Here is a 14,099-nt window from a genome sequence, read left to right as displayed (position 1 = left end):
ACTTTCTTCAGTTCATCAATTATGCCACTCTTCTCCAAACAAACAGATAAATATACAAACCCATCTCAAACACCTCCTAGAAAGAAGTTAGGCTCTGAGAGATGAAGGGCACTTTGACCTGCAGAAATGCTGGGTGTGGTGGTTGTGGTGGTGCGTGTGGATATATATATGACAGAGGAAAGTGAAAATAAGAAGTGAAAAAAACTCTTTCCCTCAAGAGCAGGCAGTGGCGCAGCTTGTGCAGTCATGGCCAAGATTAAAGCTTGAGATCTTCCTGGCAAAAAGATGGAGCTGCTGAAACAGCTGGATGACTTGAAGGTGGGGCTGTCGTAGCTGGAAATCACCAAAGTGACAAGCAGTGTGGCATCCAAGCTCTCCAAGATCCTAGATGTTTATAAATCCATTGCCCGAGTTCTCACTGTTGTTAATAAGACTCAGAAAGAGAACCTCAGGAAATTCTACAAGGGCAAGAAGTACAAGCCTCTGGATCTGCAGCCCAAGAAAACACATGCTGCAGGTTCAACAAGCATGAGAAGTTGAATACTAAGAAGCAGCAGCAGAAGAAACAGCTGTATCCACTGCCAAAGTTCGTAGTCAAGGCCTGAGCATCACAGAGTCAATAAAACACAAACAAACTAGAAAAAAAAAAAGTGAAAATGAAATGGCACAGGAAACAAGGACAGAAAAACTGTTGTAGTTGTTTTGGTTGTTACAGTTCTTTTCTTTCTATATGCTATTCAATCTAGAGATTCCCTTGAAGAGAGGCTTCATGTTTCTCCATCAGTGCTATGGGAAGGAAAGGATCCAATAAATTGAACATCAAAGCAAGACAGTGCTTGTTTTCCATCCCTGAAGAGAAGGATTTAGATCCCTACTCTACTTGGAAAGAAAGTCTGTATTTCCCATTTATGTAATAGCTTATGTAAATCTTAATGGAACTTAAAGTACCAGTTGAATACTGGTGACAGTGTTCCTTTAAAAATGTTCTTGTGGGGCTTCCCTGGTGGCGCAGTGGTTGAGAGTCCGCCTGCCGATGCAGGGGACATGGGTTCGTGCCCCGGTCCGGGAAGATCCCACATGCTGCAGAGCGACTGGGCCCGTGAGCCATGGCCGCTGAGCCTGCACGTCCGGAGCCTGTGCTCCGCAATGGGAGAGGCACAGCAGTGAGAGGCCCGCATACCGCAAAAAAAAAAAAAAAATGTTCTTGTGGAGTCACAAAGGACAGGATAATTAAAACTCCTTGCAGAGTTTTGTTCTTTGACCTCTCATTAGTTTCAGCATTATAAATTGCCTTTGTTAGTATCCTAATTTGATTATTAGCCCCTCTGAGCTCACAGCACACATTCTTTAGAGTGGACTCTGTGTGACTCAGAATGCATGCTGTTGCTGCATACCTGAGATGAAAAATGGCGGAGCAAATTGCCTTGCTCCTGTGTGTTCATGAGTTACTCATACTAAAGTGGTTAAGCAAAGGGAAAGCAGTCCCTTCCAACATCCATGGCTGTGAGTTTGATAAAAGAAACTCAATGGGCAGTATGACTAGTTCATTCTGGAAGCAGCTTTGAGGTATCATGGAGGGAGGAGGAGAAAGAGGGAATTTTGGTCCCTACAGTTTTATTATTATAAAAAGATTGGTACGTCATATTACCTTTTGCCACCCCGCATAGAGAAATAAAAACTGACTTACTTCCTCAAGGTATTTCAACGAATGATTGCAGAAACTTAGAGCTGGGGACTACTAGCACACTCATTCTTTGTCTCTCTGGGTCTGTACTCTCGTCTCAGCATTTTAACTAATTCCTCAATATTGCTACTAGGAGGCTTAGCAAGTATAATCAGGCTTCTCGCCAAAGCCAATGTCCACAAAACAACCTAACTTCTATTTCTTTTTAAGCAAGCAAATCAGAGGGTTGTGAGAAAGCAGAAAAATACAATAATGAGAATATAGAAATGAAACACCCTTCCTCCCCATCCTTGCCAAATATAAGTAACTGAAAAATTTAGTCCCACTGGCTCCATTACACACCAGAAGATCATTTGAGGCAAATATAAAATCTTCAACTGTCTCGAGTTTGAGATCAGAAAGAAGATTAACTGAAGTCAGAATTAAAGTTTGAAAAATGTAGGAGAACACATACATAAACAACAACAAAATACAGTAGACTCTCTCTTAGTGAACTTCTGCTTAATCATCTTGCTGGATTAATTGACAGTGAAACCCAGGACCAATAAGCATGGTACGCTAAGTGCTTATAGCTAGTAGTGTGGTTAGAAGTAGTGTCACTAGAAGAGTCTAGTTTGCCCAGATACTTCTGCTTCAACAGTTTGAGTTGTGTGCTTACTGAAAATTAGTTGAGTTTGTTCCAAATCTATTTATGCCAGTTGTACATAATAATGCAATTATGTGATTTAATTAAATATTATGTAAACTGATGAAATATGAATGCAAAGTGAGTTGTTGCTTCAATGAAATCTAGGCTGAATGCCTTTGTAAGTCTCAGTAAATGCAGGATGCTAAAAAAATCTGTCAAATTAGGCGCTGGTAAGAAAAAAGTAAAAGATGGGGGAAATTATAATAATTAAGAAGATTCTACATTCATATTGCTTCACATATTTTGTTTTTTACTTTATTTTATGGATAATTTCAAACATATCTAAAATTAGAGAGTCTAGTATAATTAAACAGGATATTCTCATCACCCAGCTTCAACAATTATCCATACATGTCCAATCTCGTTTTAGCTATACCCACCCAATCCTTTGCTACAATTATTTTGAAGCAAATCACAGATATCAGATCATTTCCTCTCATAGGTCTTTTTTAGTTCTCATTCCACTTTAAAGGAATCCAAACTGGAAATTATGGATGTGGCTTGTGTAAGTAAGATAGTGCAAAAGTACAAAAGTCAAACCATACTTAAGAAAAAGGCTGGAGGGTAGAAAAAAATTGTGGAATCCATGTACTGGGCCCTAGAAGGGAGAAGCTATCCACTTATCATCCTGTTATCAAAAAAAAAAGAAAAAAAAATTGGAAGGTATGGCCAAGGTGGTGGAGTAGGAAGACCCTGAGCACAACTCCTCCCAAGTACACACCAAAATGACAACTATTTACAGAGCAACTATTTATGAGAAGACTCGCAGAAAAGATAAAATGAAAGATAAAAAGAAGGAACCACAGCAAGATGGGTAGGAGGGGCAGAGATGGGGAATTGTCAAGACTCACATCCCAGGAGGAGGCAACCCACAAATGGGAGGATAATCACAATTGCAGAGGTTCTCCCCGAGGAGTGAGAGATCTGAGCCACACATCAAGTTTCCAAGCCCAGGGGGCGTGCACTGGGAAGATGAGCCTGCAGAACATGTAGCTTTGAAGACCAGTGAGGCTTATGTATGCAAGAGGTGGAGGGCTATAGCAAACAGAGACTCTGCTCTTAAAGTGCATACACAAAATCTCACACATTCCAAGATCCAGCACAGAGGCAGTAACTTGAAAGAAGCCTAGTCAGACCCACTTGCTGATCTTGGAGAGCCTCCTGGAGAGGCAGGAGGAAATTAGGACTCTCCTTGAGGACATAGATGCTGCCGGAAGCCATTTTTTGGGAGCTCGTTCTATTACAAGGACACTAGTGCTGGCAAACACCATTTTTAGCCTATTAGTGTCCAAGGCCTACTCATCCACCAGCAGGCCAGCACCAGCCTCAGGACACCCCAACCCCTGCAGCCAGCCATGCTGGGACCCAGCCCCCCACCAGCAGGTTGGTAGCCACCACATAAAGAAGGGCCTAGCAGCCAGCTGGGCCAGGGGCCAGCCATGCCTACCAGTGCATCCATAGTAGTCAGCCATGCTGCAACAGAAGGGCCCATGCAGCCCACAAAAGGGAACCGCTAGAGCATATAACTCAGGTGACCAGGGGGTGATACACTGTTGGGTCCCACAGAATGTCTCCTACATAAGACTATTTCTCCAAAATCAGGAAAAGTAACTGACCTACTTAATATTTTAAAATAAACACAGAGAATTAGGCAAAATGAGGAGACAGAGGAATATGTTCCAAAAGAAGGAATAAGACAAAACCCCAGAAGAAGAACAAAGTGAAGTGGAGATAGGCGATCTACCTGATAAAGAGTTCAAGGTAATGATCATAAAGATGCTCAATGAATTTGGGAGAAGAATGGATGAACACAGTGAGAAGTTTAACAAAGAGTTTGGAAATATAAAGAAGAACCAAGTAAAGCTGAACAATACAATAACTGAAGTAAAGAAGTATGCTAGAAGGGATCAACAGTAGGTTAGATCAGCGGTCCCCAACATTTTTGGCACCAGGGACCAGTTTTGTGGAAGACAGTTTTTCCATGGACATAGGGGTGATGGTTCAGGCGGTAATGTGAGCAATGGGGAGCGATGGGGAGTGGCAGATGAAGCTTCACTCGCTCACCCGCCGCTCAGCTCCTGCTGTATGGCTGGGTTCCTAACAGGCCGTGGACCAGTACTGGTCTGCGGCCCAGGGGTTGGGGACCCCTGGGTTAGATGATACAGAGGAACAGATCAGCAAACTGAAAGACACAGTAGTGGAAATCATCGAAGCTGAACAGAAAAAAGGATTTTAAAAAAGTGAAGACAGTGTAAGAGACCTCTGGGACAACATCAAGGGTACTAACATTCACGTTATAGTGATATCAGAAGTCAAGAGAGAGAGGTAGGGGCAAAGAGAACTTATTTGAAGAAATAATAGCTAAAAAATTCCCTAACCTGGGAAAGGAAAGAGACATCCAGTTTAAGGAAACACAGAGTCCCAAACTAGACAAACCCAAAGAGGTTCACATCAAGACACATAATTAAAATGGCAAAAATTAAAGAGAGAATCTTAAAAGCAGAAAGAGGAAAGCAACTAGTTATGTACAAGGGAACTCTCAGCTGTCTTTCCAGCAAAAATAAATAAGCTACAAGGATATACTGTACAACACAAGGAATATAGCCAATATCTATATTTACTATAAATGGAGTATAACCTTTAAAAATTGTGAATCACTATATTGTACACCTGTAACTCATATAATATTGTACAGCAACTATACTTCAATTAAAAAATATAATAAATAAATAGAAAACAAAACAAATGAACAAACATAACAAAACAGAAACAGAGTCATAGATATGGAGAAGAAATAGGTGTTTGCCAGAAGGGAGGGTGGTAGGAGGATGAGTGAAATAGGTGAAGGAGCTTGAGATACAAACTTCAATAATAAAATAAATAATTCATGGGGATGTAATATGCAGCATAGGGAATATGGCCAATAATACGTCAGTAACTTTGTATGGTGACAGATGGTAACTAGACTTTTGCAGTGGTCATTTTGTAATGTATAAAAAATATCAAATCACTATGTTGTACACCTGAAACTAATATATTATTGTAATTATACTTTTTAAAAAATTATACTTCAATAAAATATTTTTCATATAAAATATTTGAGATACAACATATTTTAATGATTGTTTCAGTCACTTAGAAAATGAGCAGATAATAGACCTGAATGGCTGCTTTAGCTAAATTGTGCCATATGAAAGCAGAGGAAACAAGCTGAGAGGGAGAGAGGAGGCAGAAGGGCAGAGATGAGAGAGGATTTTTGAGATAGTGTGAACAATGTTTTCTGATTTAACAGGTAAATTTCCGGTTCCTAGGTTTCTGACTGGGCTTTGTTGGATGCCCTTGGATTTCCATGAGATTGTTTGTTGCAGTCTTTTATTAAATTCCATTCTATTTAAGCTGCCTGAATACATTCCTGTTCTTTGAAGACAACAATTACTGACTGAGAAACAGGATAGCCTCTGATATAGAGGGTGTAAGTTGAGAATCAAAAGGCACAAACAAGAAACTCTTCATAGTTTAAACCAAATATACCATTAGGCTAGGTTCTCATGGCAAGCCCCTATGTGTGTGTGTATATGTGTGCTGCACTTATGTGTATGTATGTGTGCCTTTAATATCCACTAATACTCATGCTATTTATACAGCACCCAGGGCTGTTCCAGCTTAGGAGACTTAATTCACATATAATCTTATACAGCAAGAAGGAATTATCTAGGGATAAACCCAGGCCTATGGAACAAGAGAAGTTTACATTATTTTCTTCATGTTTTTACTACTATGCTCCTCCATTGTTTAAAAGTTGCTTATGAGCCTGAAAGAGAACATTTTCTATTTTAATTCTATTTCATTCTCCATGAACCAATTCCAGGTTGGTAACAGAAGATAATGCTTGCCCAAACACTCATATTCAACTATTGTATATATATTCAACACCCACTACATGTCAAGCACTTTTGCATACTGATCTTAACTCTTTCTGTGAACTGTGTTTCATACACGAAAAAACTAAAACTCAGAGAAGTTATCTGGTCCAAAGTTGTATGGCTAGTGAGTAGCAGAATGAGGTACTCTTTCTGTGGCAAGAAAGGGTGTTTCTTGCCATAGAAAGGCTGTTTCTCTTCCAACCTTTAGTGCAGTAGCATTTGAGTATGAAAGCAGAATGGAATACATAGCTTAAAATAAGGCTACAGGTGATGAATACCCATATTCCATGATAAAGAAATAACTCGTAGTGTTACAGATGAAATTCCTTTAATTTAGCACTCTGTTAATTCATCATGTGGGCTATTAAAGGGGAATATTTCTACTGAGCAAAATATGCTTTATTCAAGACAGAAGGGGGATGATCACAGTCCTATGATCAAATTGTAAGAACTTATTGGTCCACATGGCTTCAATTTGGGTTTAAGTCATAGGTAAATTTGAATCACCTCTGATTTGACCTTAGCCTCTTTGTATTTATCACTATTACCTATAATATCCACTCTGCTTTCCTCATGAAATGCCCCGAGTGAAAATGTCAGGGAGTATTTTGTATTTTGAATAAGAATTAGGAAGTCTCCAGTGGACGAAAATCTGGAAGGGTATTCAGGAAAGCTGGTTGGAACATTTTGTTAACAGCAAATGTAGATCCAGCACTGGTCAGGTAGTTCTTGGCTTTTCTATGCAACTTCCTAGAGGAAATCACTTCCCTTCCCTGGGTCTAAACAACCTTGTCTAAATTATCTCTATAAATCTTTTCTAACTTGATAATTTTGCTTTCCATGAAATACATTTTCCAAAAGCAATAGCTCACTGAAGGAGAATTATCTTATTCTTTTTCCTTTTAGAAAGTCACTTAATTGGATGGGAATGCATTTCCTAGAAGCTGATGAATCTAATATTTGGTGGATACCAGCCTAGCTTGTACTGACATCTTATGTGGCTTTCCCTAGACATGACACAATCTGACACGACTCATCCATACTGCTCATCTGGCCCAGAGGTTAAACGTGTTCATTTGCTTATTATTGGGACCCTACATACACATCTGCCAACACTTCTAGCACTTGGGAAAAAAAAAAAAGAAGAATTGCAGAGAGGCTTGGCATTTTACCTTTATGTTCGTTCTTGGCAGGATTGTTGTTTTCCCTTGCAATTTCATGAGCATTGCAGGGTCTCTATTGAATGACTAAAATGTATTTGTTGTTGGAGTATGGCAGAGAACTATCATTCTCCTTTAAAAAAACCTTTGGGGAGGGCTTCCCTTGTGGCGCAGTGGTTGAGAGTCCGCCTGGCGATGCAGGGGACACGGGTTCGTGCCGCGCACCGGGAGGATCCCGCATGCCGCGAAGCGGCTGGGCCCGGGAGCCGTGGCCGCTGAGCCTGCGCGTCCGGAGCCTGTGCTCCGCAGCGGGAGAGGCCGCAGCAGTGAGAGGCCTGCGTACCGCGAAAAAAAAAAAAACACCTTTGGGGAATAGTCTGTTCAATTTCTAAGGCTGCCACTCATTCAAAAATATTAAATGCATTTAAAACAGAGAACAATTCTTTGTCACAAAATGAAGGCAACTTCTAGAAAAGAAAATTCCACGTGGCTAACTTCTAGTTTCCTTTAGGAAATATAGAGCCAACCCCCTCTTAACTCTACCTTAGTCATCCAGTACAGGGCTTCCCTACAAATCCATTCACTGTAGCTTTGCTAAGTCTAATTTCTCTGTCCTCATAAATCTACATTCAGTATTAATGACAGAACTGAAGATGAGGTTGTGGCAAGTCAGTCAGATATTTTTTTCTCTTTTATATACTAATGGTTCCTTTTCTGAGCCCTGGGAAGTGTCAAACCAATACGATTGATTATCAATGGTATCTCCATTCCCACGGATGACACTTTCGGTTTCTGTGACTTTCAAATTATGTTTCTAAGCATGAAGCATTTTCCCTCTCTGGCTTTAAACGAGTTGTCTTTTCTCACACCAGTTTTTCTTGCATAAACCCTGATGTACCATCCATGCTCTTTCATCTTGTCTAACAGTACATATTCTATTATTTATTACATGACATCAGAAGACTATATATGGTTAAACTGAGCGCTACTCATATTCTGGAAAAAGCGTTCACCTCTCTAACTGGCTGCAGAAGCAGCACTACCAACGCAAACGTTCTGACTTCATTCAGGTATTGTTTACTTGCGTTGAACAGTTTTCTTAGACATTTCTTTGCTGTCATTTTTCTTTTTTTCTTACAAGAGAAAACAGCTAATAAATAATCTTTCATTGTGTACTGTTCTGGCCACCGCCTCCCCTCATTTTTTAAGATGAGAGTTTTGAATCAGGAGCATGTTGGTTTATTTGCCATATATATATGTATATATACATATATATTTAATATATATTATATATATATATATATTTTTTTCAATCATTACTAAGAGATTGCAACCTACGAACCCTGTATGGGAAGGTGACATTTCGGACATGTGCTATAGGTTACATTTCTGATATTTTGATTCACATGTTTGTTTCAGTTATTGAGAACTTTCATACGTTTTGAAAGGGTCAGAAAGTCATCTGTGACTTCAAAAGTATTCTAGTCTTTTCCAGCTTATATCACATTTTAGACAATAGTAGAAATAGTGGAGGAAATCACAGAGTAAAGGAATACCCTATTTCTGTCATATAGGAGTTTATGGAAAAAAGGAACATATTTTTTGTGAAGAGTTTATAAAGCATAGACTATCAAGAACTATCAAGAATATACAGAGTATATTAGAAATACTATATATTAGAAAAAAATTAGAAATTTATCTTGAGGAGGCAGGTTGCCCTTCAAACACCTATGATAACACAGCTTATTAGAAAGAACCAAGGCTTTACCTACTTGCTATTGAGAAGTCATTGACCAGTTGTTGGACTGAATTGACCAGTTATTTCCATCTCTACAGTTTGACTGACACCTGCTTCTTCTACTGAGTTAAGATGAGCGCCTCTGTATGTTATTTCTTAAACTGGAGGAGTTACCACGCTGTGCCCTGCTCCCAAGTTTTTCAATTTTTGCTATAAGCAAAATACAATGTTCATTAATCATTGCAGTGCAGGCAAAGCTTTCAAAGTAACTGAATGGAATCAGTGGAAACAGGCATTGCTGGGACACAAAATTGCACAAAACAAAATGTTTGGGATTTTTGTATTCTTCCCAAGTGAAATTACCTCAGCATTAAAGTACAAACTTGAGCACGAACCAAGCTTCCTCCATAGCACATCCCTTGTTGTAACTCAGATATGAAGTCCCTTGACCCCTGATTGCTGCATTATGATGGCAAGCAATTCTCTACCACTCCCCAGTGTGTATGAAACAATTGGCTCACCTCCAGTGCCAGAGCTGATTCATTGGCTTCTACAGACCCTGGAGCCCCTTGGCAGGAGCAGTTCAGACAACACTTCAATAGGAAGTGTAAGAATTAAATGTTCGGCTCAGCCATGTGGGTGGTTCAGGGAGAGGAACTCAGATGTCTACCTTTTCCTTTTCCTTGTGTACTTGTTTGGTGATAGTCTCTGGTCTGAATCCATCATTCTGATCTATCAGATCAGAAGGGTGTGCAAACTCTAAGTATATCCCAGGTCTCATAGTGGGTGGGGAAGGTACTAATATATGTGCACATACTCCAGATTCTTCCCACAGACCATGAAATTGTCATTGTGGACATGGATGTTTCTTTTATAGAACTTTTTCTCCATGTGTGGCTGCAGTATCCTTTCTAAACCATTCTGACCTCAACTTTCAGTCAAACTGATTAGCTATTGTCTGCCCAGTGACAGGAACAGATTTTTCCATGTCTCAGGAGCTCAGTTAATTAGTTCTGCCCAAAGTTACAATGCATGTGGTTCTATAAAGAGCCACAAGCTTCTTGGCTTTAAGACATTTGTCTTTTATTTGAATCATGAACTGTATCTGTTACGTGATCATAACTGTACCTGTTACTGGTTATGTATCACAACAAATATAATTTTAACAGTGGTCCCAGTTGAGCCTAACTGCCATTCGTATACACCTGAGTGCATCTTCTTAGCTGATAGGAATAATCCACAGGGTCCATTTAAGTGGGTTTTGTCACTTGGGGAGAAGAGGCCTAGGAGAAGGAAGAGAGGAGGCGTGGAAAGAGTGAGATGAGGAGGAGGTGAGGACATGGCAGGGAGAGTCTTGTAAGTGGTCACTTGGTTGGCAAAGATGTGATGGAGGAGAAGGGGTGGGGAGGCTGGCCCAGTGTCTGTCCCCTGATCTATTCCCAAAGACTTCTGAGCTTTTTGAATAGAGGCATTGCAGGCACAAGCAGAAAGACCTGTATTTACAAAGGACTTGTGAGGCACGTGATGTGGAATGCCATGGTCAGGCTGCAGGTAGCCATAAGGAGTCAGTAAGCAATAGGACACAGAAGTATTTAACTGTGGTATAGTGAGAATTTAATGAAGAGTAATGGTTAGACCCTTGAGTGCTGATGTGGGCCCTCTCCCAGCTAAAATCATCTAACAGGCAGCAAGTTCATGGTATTTGACTCCTCTAACATTGCAGATCTCTATTTCTGCATAGGATGCATTCACCGTTGATTTTCTTGTGCTTCTGGTGTATATTCCTTCCAATCCTGTTTGCTGGTTTGGTAAAAACACAGAGTGAACATAACTGAATGAAGTCTAAGAAGTCATCATTGTCTCCAATCTTTAATGGCCCAGCCATTGTGGTCAGGTGACCAAATATGATGCAAAATGGAGGAAAAGGATATCCTATATGGACATACTGTGGCCTCAGCTCAACGAGCATTTGAAGAAATTAGTACATCTCTTTGACACCTCTAGAGTATACAGCTTCGGGAGCAGCAAAAGAATGTGGAATGGACATGGAAGGCACTGTGGCAAGCAGCAACTAGGTAATGATAAGATGCCACCCTCCAGTGGCTGTATGGCAACCCAAATTAATGAGATAAATGAAAGTGTTCAGAAAGGAGAATATGAGAGGACTCTGTAACTTCACAGGGATACCCCTAAGTATGCCCATAAATAGCTTGATAAGGCTTGATGTGCAGGACAGGTAGGATACCCATATCTCCTTCATTATCCATTATTTAAATTACTGTTATTGTTGCCCTTCCATCCTTCCTGAAATAATAATCTCTTATATTTATGTAACCTTTGTGGTTTATAAGTGTTTTCACGTGCTTTCACTCATTTAATGCTGAGAGCAACCCTGTGACATAGCAAGGTATTATGATCATTACACAGATAAAGAAATCTATGATCTAGAGATTTGATAACATTTTCCCAAAGTACCATCTCTAGAGAGCTGATGAACTAGGCATAGAACTTAAGCCTTCTGTAGTAGGCAGAATGATGCCCCCATCCCCCAAAGATGTCCATGTCCTAATCCCTGAAACCTGTGAATAAATTAACGTCCATGTCAAACGAGACTTTGCAGATGTGAAAATGATTAAGTATGTTGATATGGGGAGGTTATTCTGGATTATCCAATCTAACCATGTGAATTTTTAAGCTCAGAGAACCTTTCCCAGCTAAGGTCAGAAAGAGACATGATAGGGACTTCCCTAGTGGTGCAGTGGTTAATAATCCGCCTGTCAATGCAGGGGACATGGGCCCGAGACCTGGTCTGGGGAGATCCCACATGCTGTGGAGCAACCAAGCCCGTGCACCACAACTACTGAGGCTGCACCCTAAAGTCCGCGAGCCACAACTACTGAAGCCCACGCGCCACACCTACTGAAGCCCGTGTGTCTAGAGCCCGTGCTCTGCAACAAGAGAAGCCACCACAATGAGAAGCCTGCACACCGCAATGAAGAGTAACCCCTGCTCGTCGCAACTAGAGGAAGCCTGCACGCAGCAACGAAGACCCAATGCAGCCAAAAATAAATAAATTTATTTTAAAAGTAAAGGAAAGAGATGTGATAATGGAAGAAGGGTCAGAGAAAGATTTGACATTGCTGGCTTTGAAGATGGAGGACAGCACAAGAAGTCAAGTAACGCAGGTGGTTTTTAGAATGTAGAAAAGACAAGGAAATGGATTCTCCATATATTAGTTTCTTATCTGCTTTAACAAATTACCACAAACTTAATGCTTAAAGCAACACAAATTTATTATCATACAATTCTGAAAGCCAGAAGTCCAAAATAGGACTTACAGGCTAAAATCAAGGTGTTAGCAGTGCTGCATTCTTTCTGGAGGCTTTAGGAGAAGATCTATATCCTTGCTTTTTCAAGCTACTAGAGACAGCAGAGGAGAGATCAAGATAGTGGAGTAAGAGGATGTAGAGGTTACCTCCCCCATGGATGCATCAAAAATACATCTACATGTGGAAAAATTCTTACAGAAAACTGAATGGAAACTGGCAGAAGGACTCCTGTACAACCAAAGCTGTAAGAAAGATACACATGTGCTCCGGTAGGAAGGCAGAAAAGTGATTGGGTCAGGACCTGTGTCCCTGGGAGGGGACTCAGAGGAAAAGGTGTATGCCCACACTAGGGAGTCAGTGTTATAAACCATAGATTAGACGCCTCAGTCCTGGGGTCCTATGAGGAGGAGACAAGCCCCCTTATCTGGTTGGAGGAGCACTGGGACAGACAGAGGGGCTGTGGGAAGCCTAGACTCTGCTGGTTAGGAACATGCACACACTGGCTGGGCCCCTAGGCAGGGGAGAGAGAGGTATGCTCTAGCAGCTGCTGGGTTTCCTGCAAATGCCTAGCAGCTCGCCCTAGCCCAAGCTGAACAAATGCTCTGGCCCTGCTCACTCCATACGATAGCACAGCACTGGATCTGGGGCGGCTATGACCAAGGAAAAGATTCAACTGTGGGATGCAGAGGTGACCCAGTCCCGGGATAGAGCCTGGGTAGGGTGGTGGTGGCCATTGTTGGCACTTTCTCAAACAGTGTCTTAGAAGCTGCCCAGATCTCTGATGGTGGCCACTCCACCACAGCTCACCTCCTGAAACATGCTGAGAGTCCAAGCAGGCCCCTGCTAGCCCTGTGGAGCAGTTCCTTGGCAAGACAGGGGCAACAGAGCCTGGGGGCAGTGATCAGCTGTGAGGGATAAAGGAGACTTGCACCAGAGGCTGTGCCTGAGCAGAGACACAGGCACCTACAAGGCAGCACACTGGACCTCTGTGTGCATGGGTCCCACTTGCTTCAGCACTCCCCTCCTCTGGGGCAAGGGTCCCAGAGCGGAGAGAGGGACAATCACACACTTAAATGGAGTAGAGCCAGTTTGGGCAGACTGTCAGGGGTTCTGCTTCAGCAACTTGGAGTCAGACCCTGACTCTGATAGGGTGGTGATGGCCACTGAGTTGAGGGAAAGTCTTCCTCACACCTGGCTCCAGTTCTAGCATCTCCGTCTCCAGCCCTACCCCTTACCAAGGTGATAGCTGCCAGCACACCCTGAAGATGTGACTTGCATCCACATCAAATCTAGCTCTGCCACAAAAGGCATTGGACACACATAGTCTGCACAGGGATGCTCCCATATAAGAACACCCTTTCAAGGCCACAGTAGGTAACTGTTGCACCTAAACTCATAGAGGCAGAGAAAAATAAGCAAAATGAAAAGGCAGAGGAATTACTCTCAATTGAAAGATCAAGAGAAAAATCCTGAAAAATACATAATGAAACAAAAATAAATAATTTACCAGACAAAAAATTCAAAATATTGGTGATAAAAATGTTAACTGAATTTGGAAAAAGAATTGATGTAAACAG

The 14,099-nt window shown here is 41.3% G+C and overlaps 1 pseudogene; it reads left to right on the top strand.

Moving 5' to 3' along the window:
* Nucleotides 1–246: 246 nt before the first annotated feature.
* On the top strand, nt 247–605 carry LOC111178157 (large ribosomal subunit protein uL29 pseudogene; annotated as a pseudogene).
* Nucleotides 606–14,099: the final 13,494 nt, after the last annotated feature.

This window comes from Delphinapterus leucas, chromosome X (assembly GCF_059928025.1).
Source record: "Delphinapterus leucas isolate spDelLeu-1000000601 "Yukka" chromosome X, BTC_Dleu_Yukka2, whole genome shotgun sequence".
Lineage (NCBI taxonomy): Eukaryota > Metazoa > Chordata > Mammalia > Artiodactyla > Monodontidae > Delphinapterus > Delphinapterus leucas.
The sequence above is the reverse complement of the archived record's forward strand: the minus strand, read 5'-3'. Positions and strand labels throughout refer to the sequence as shown.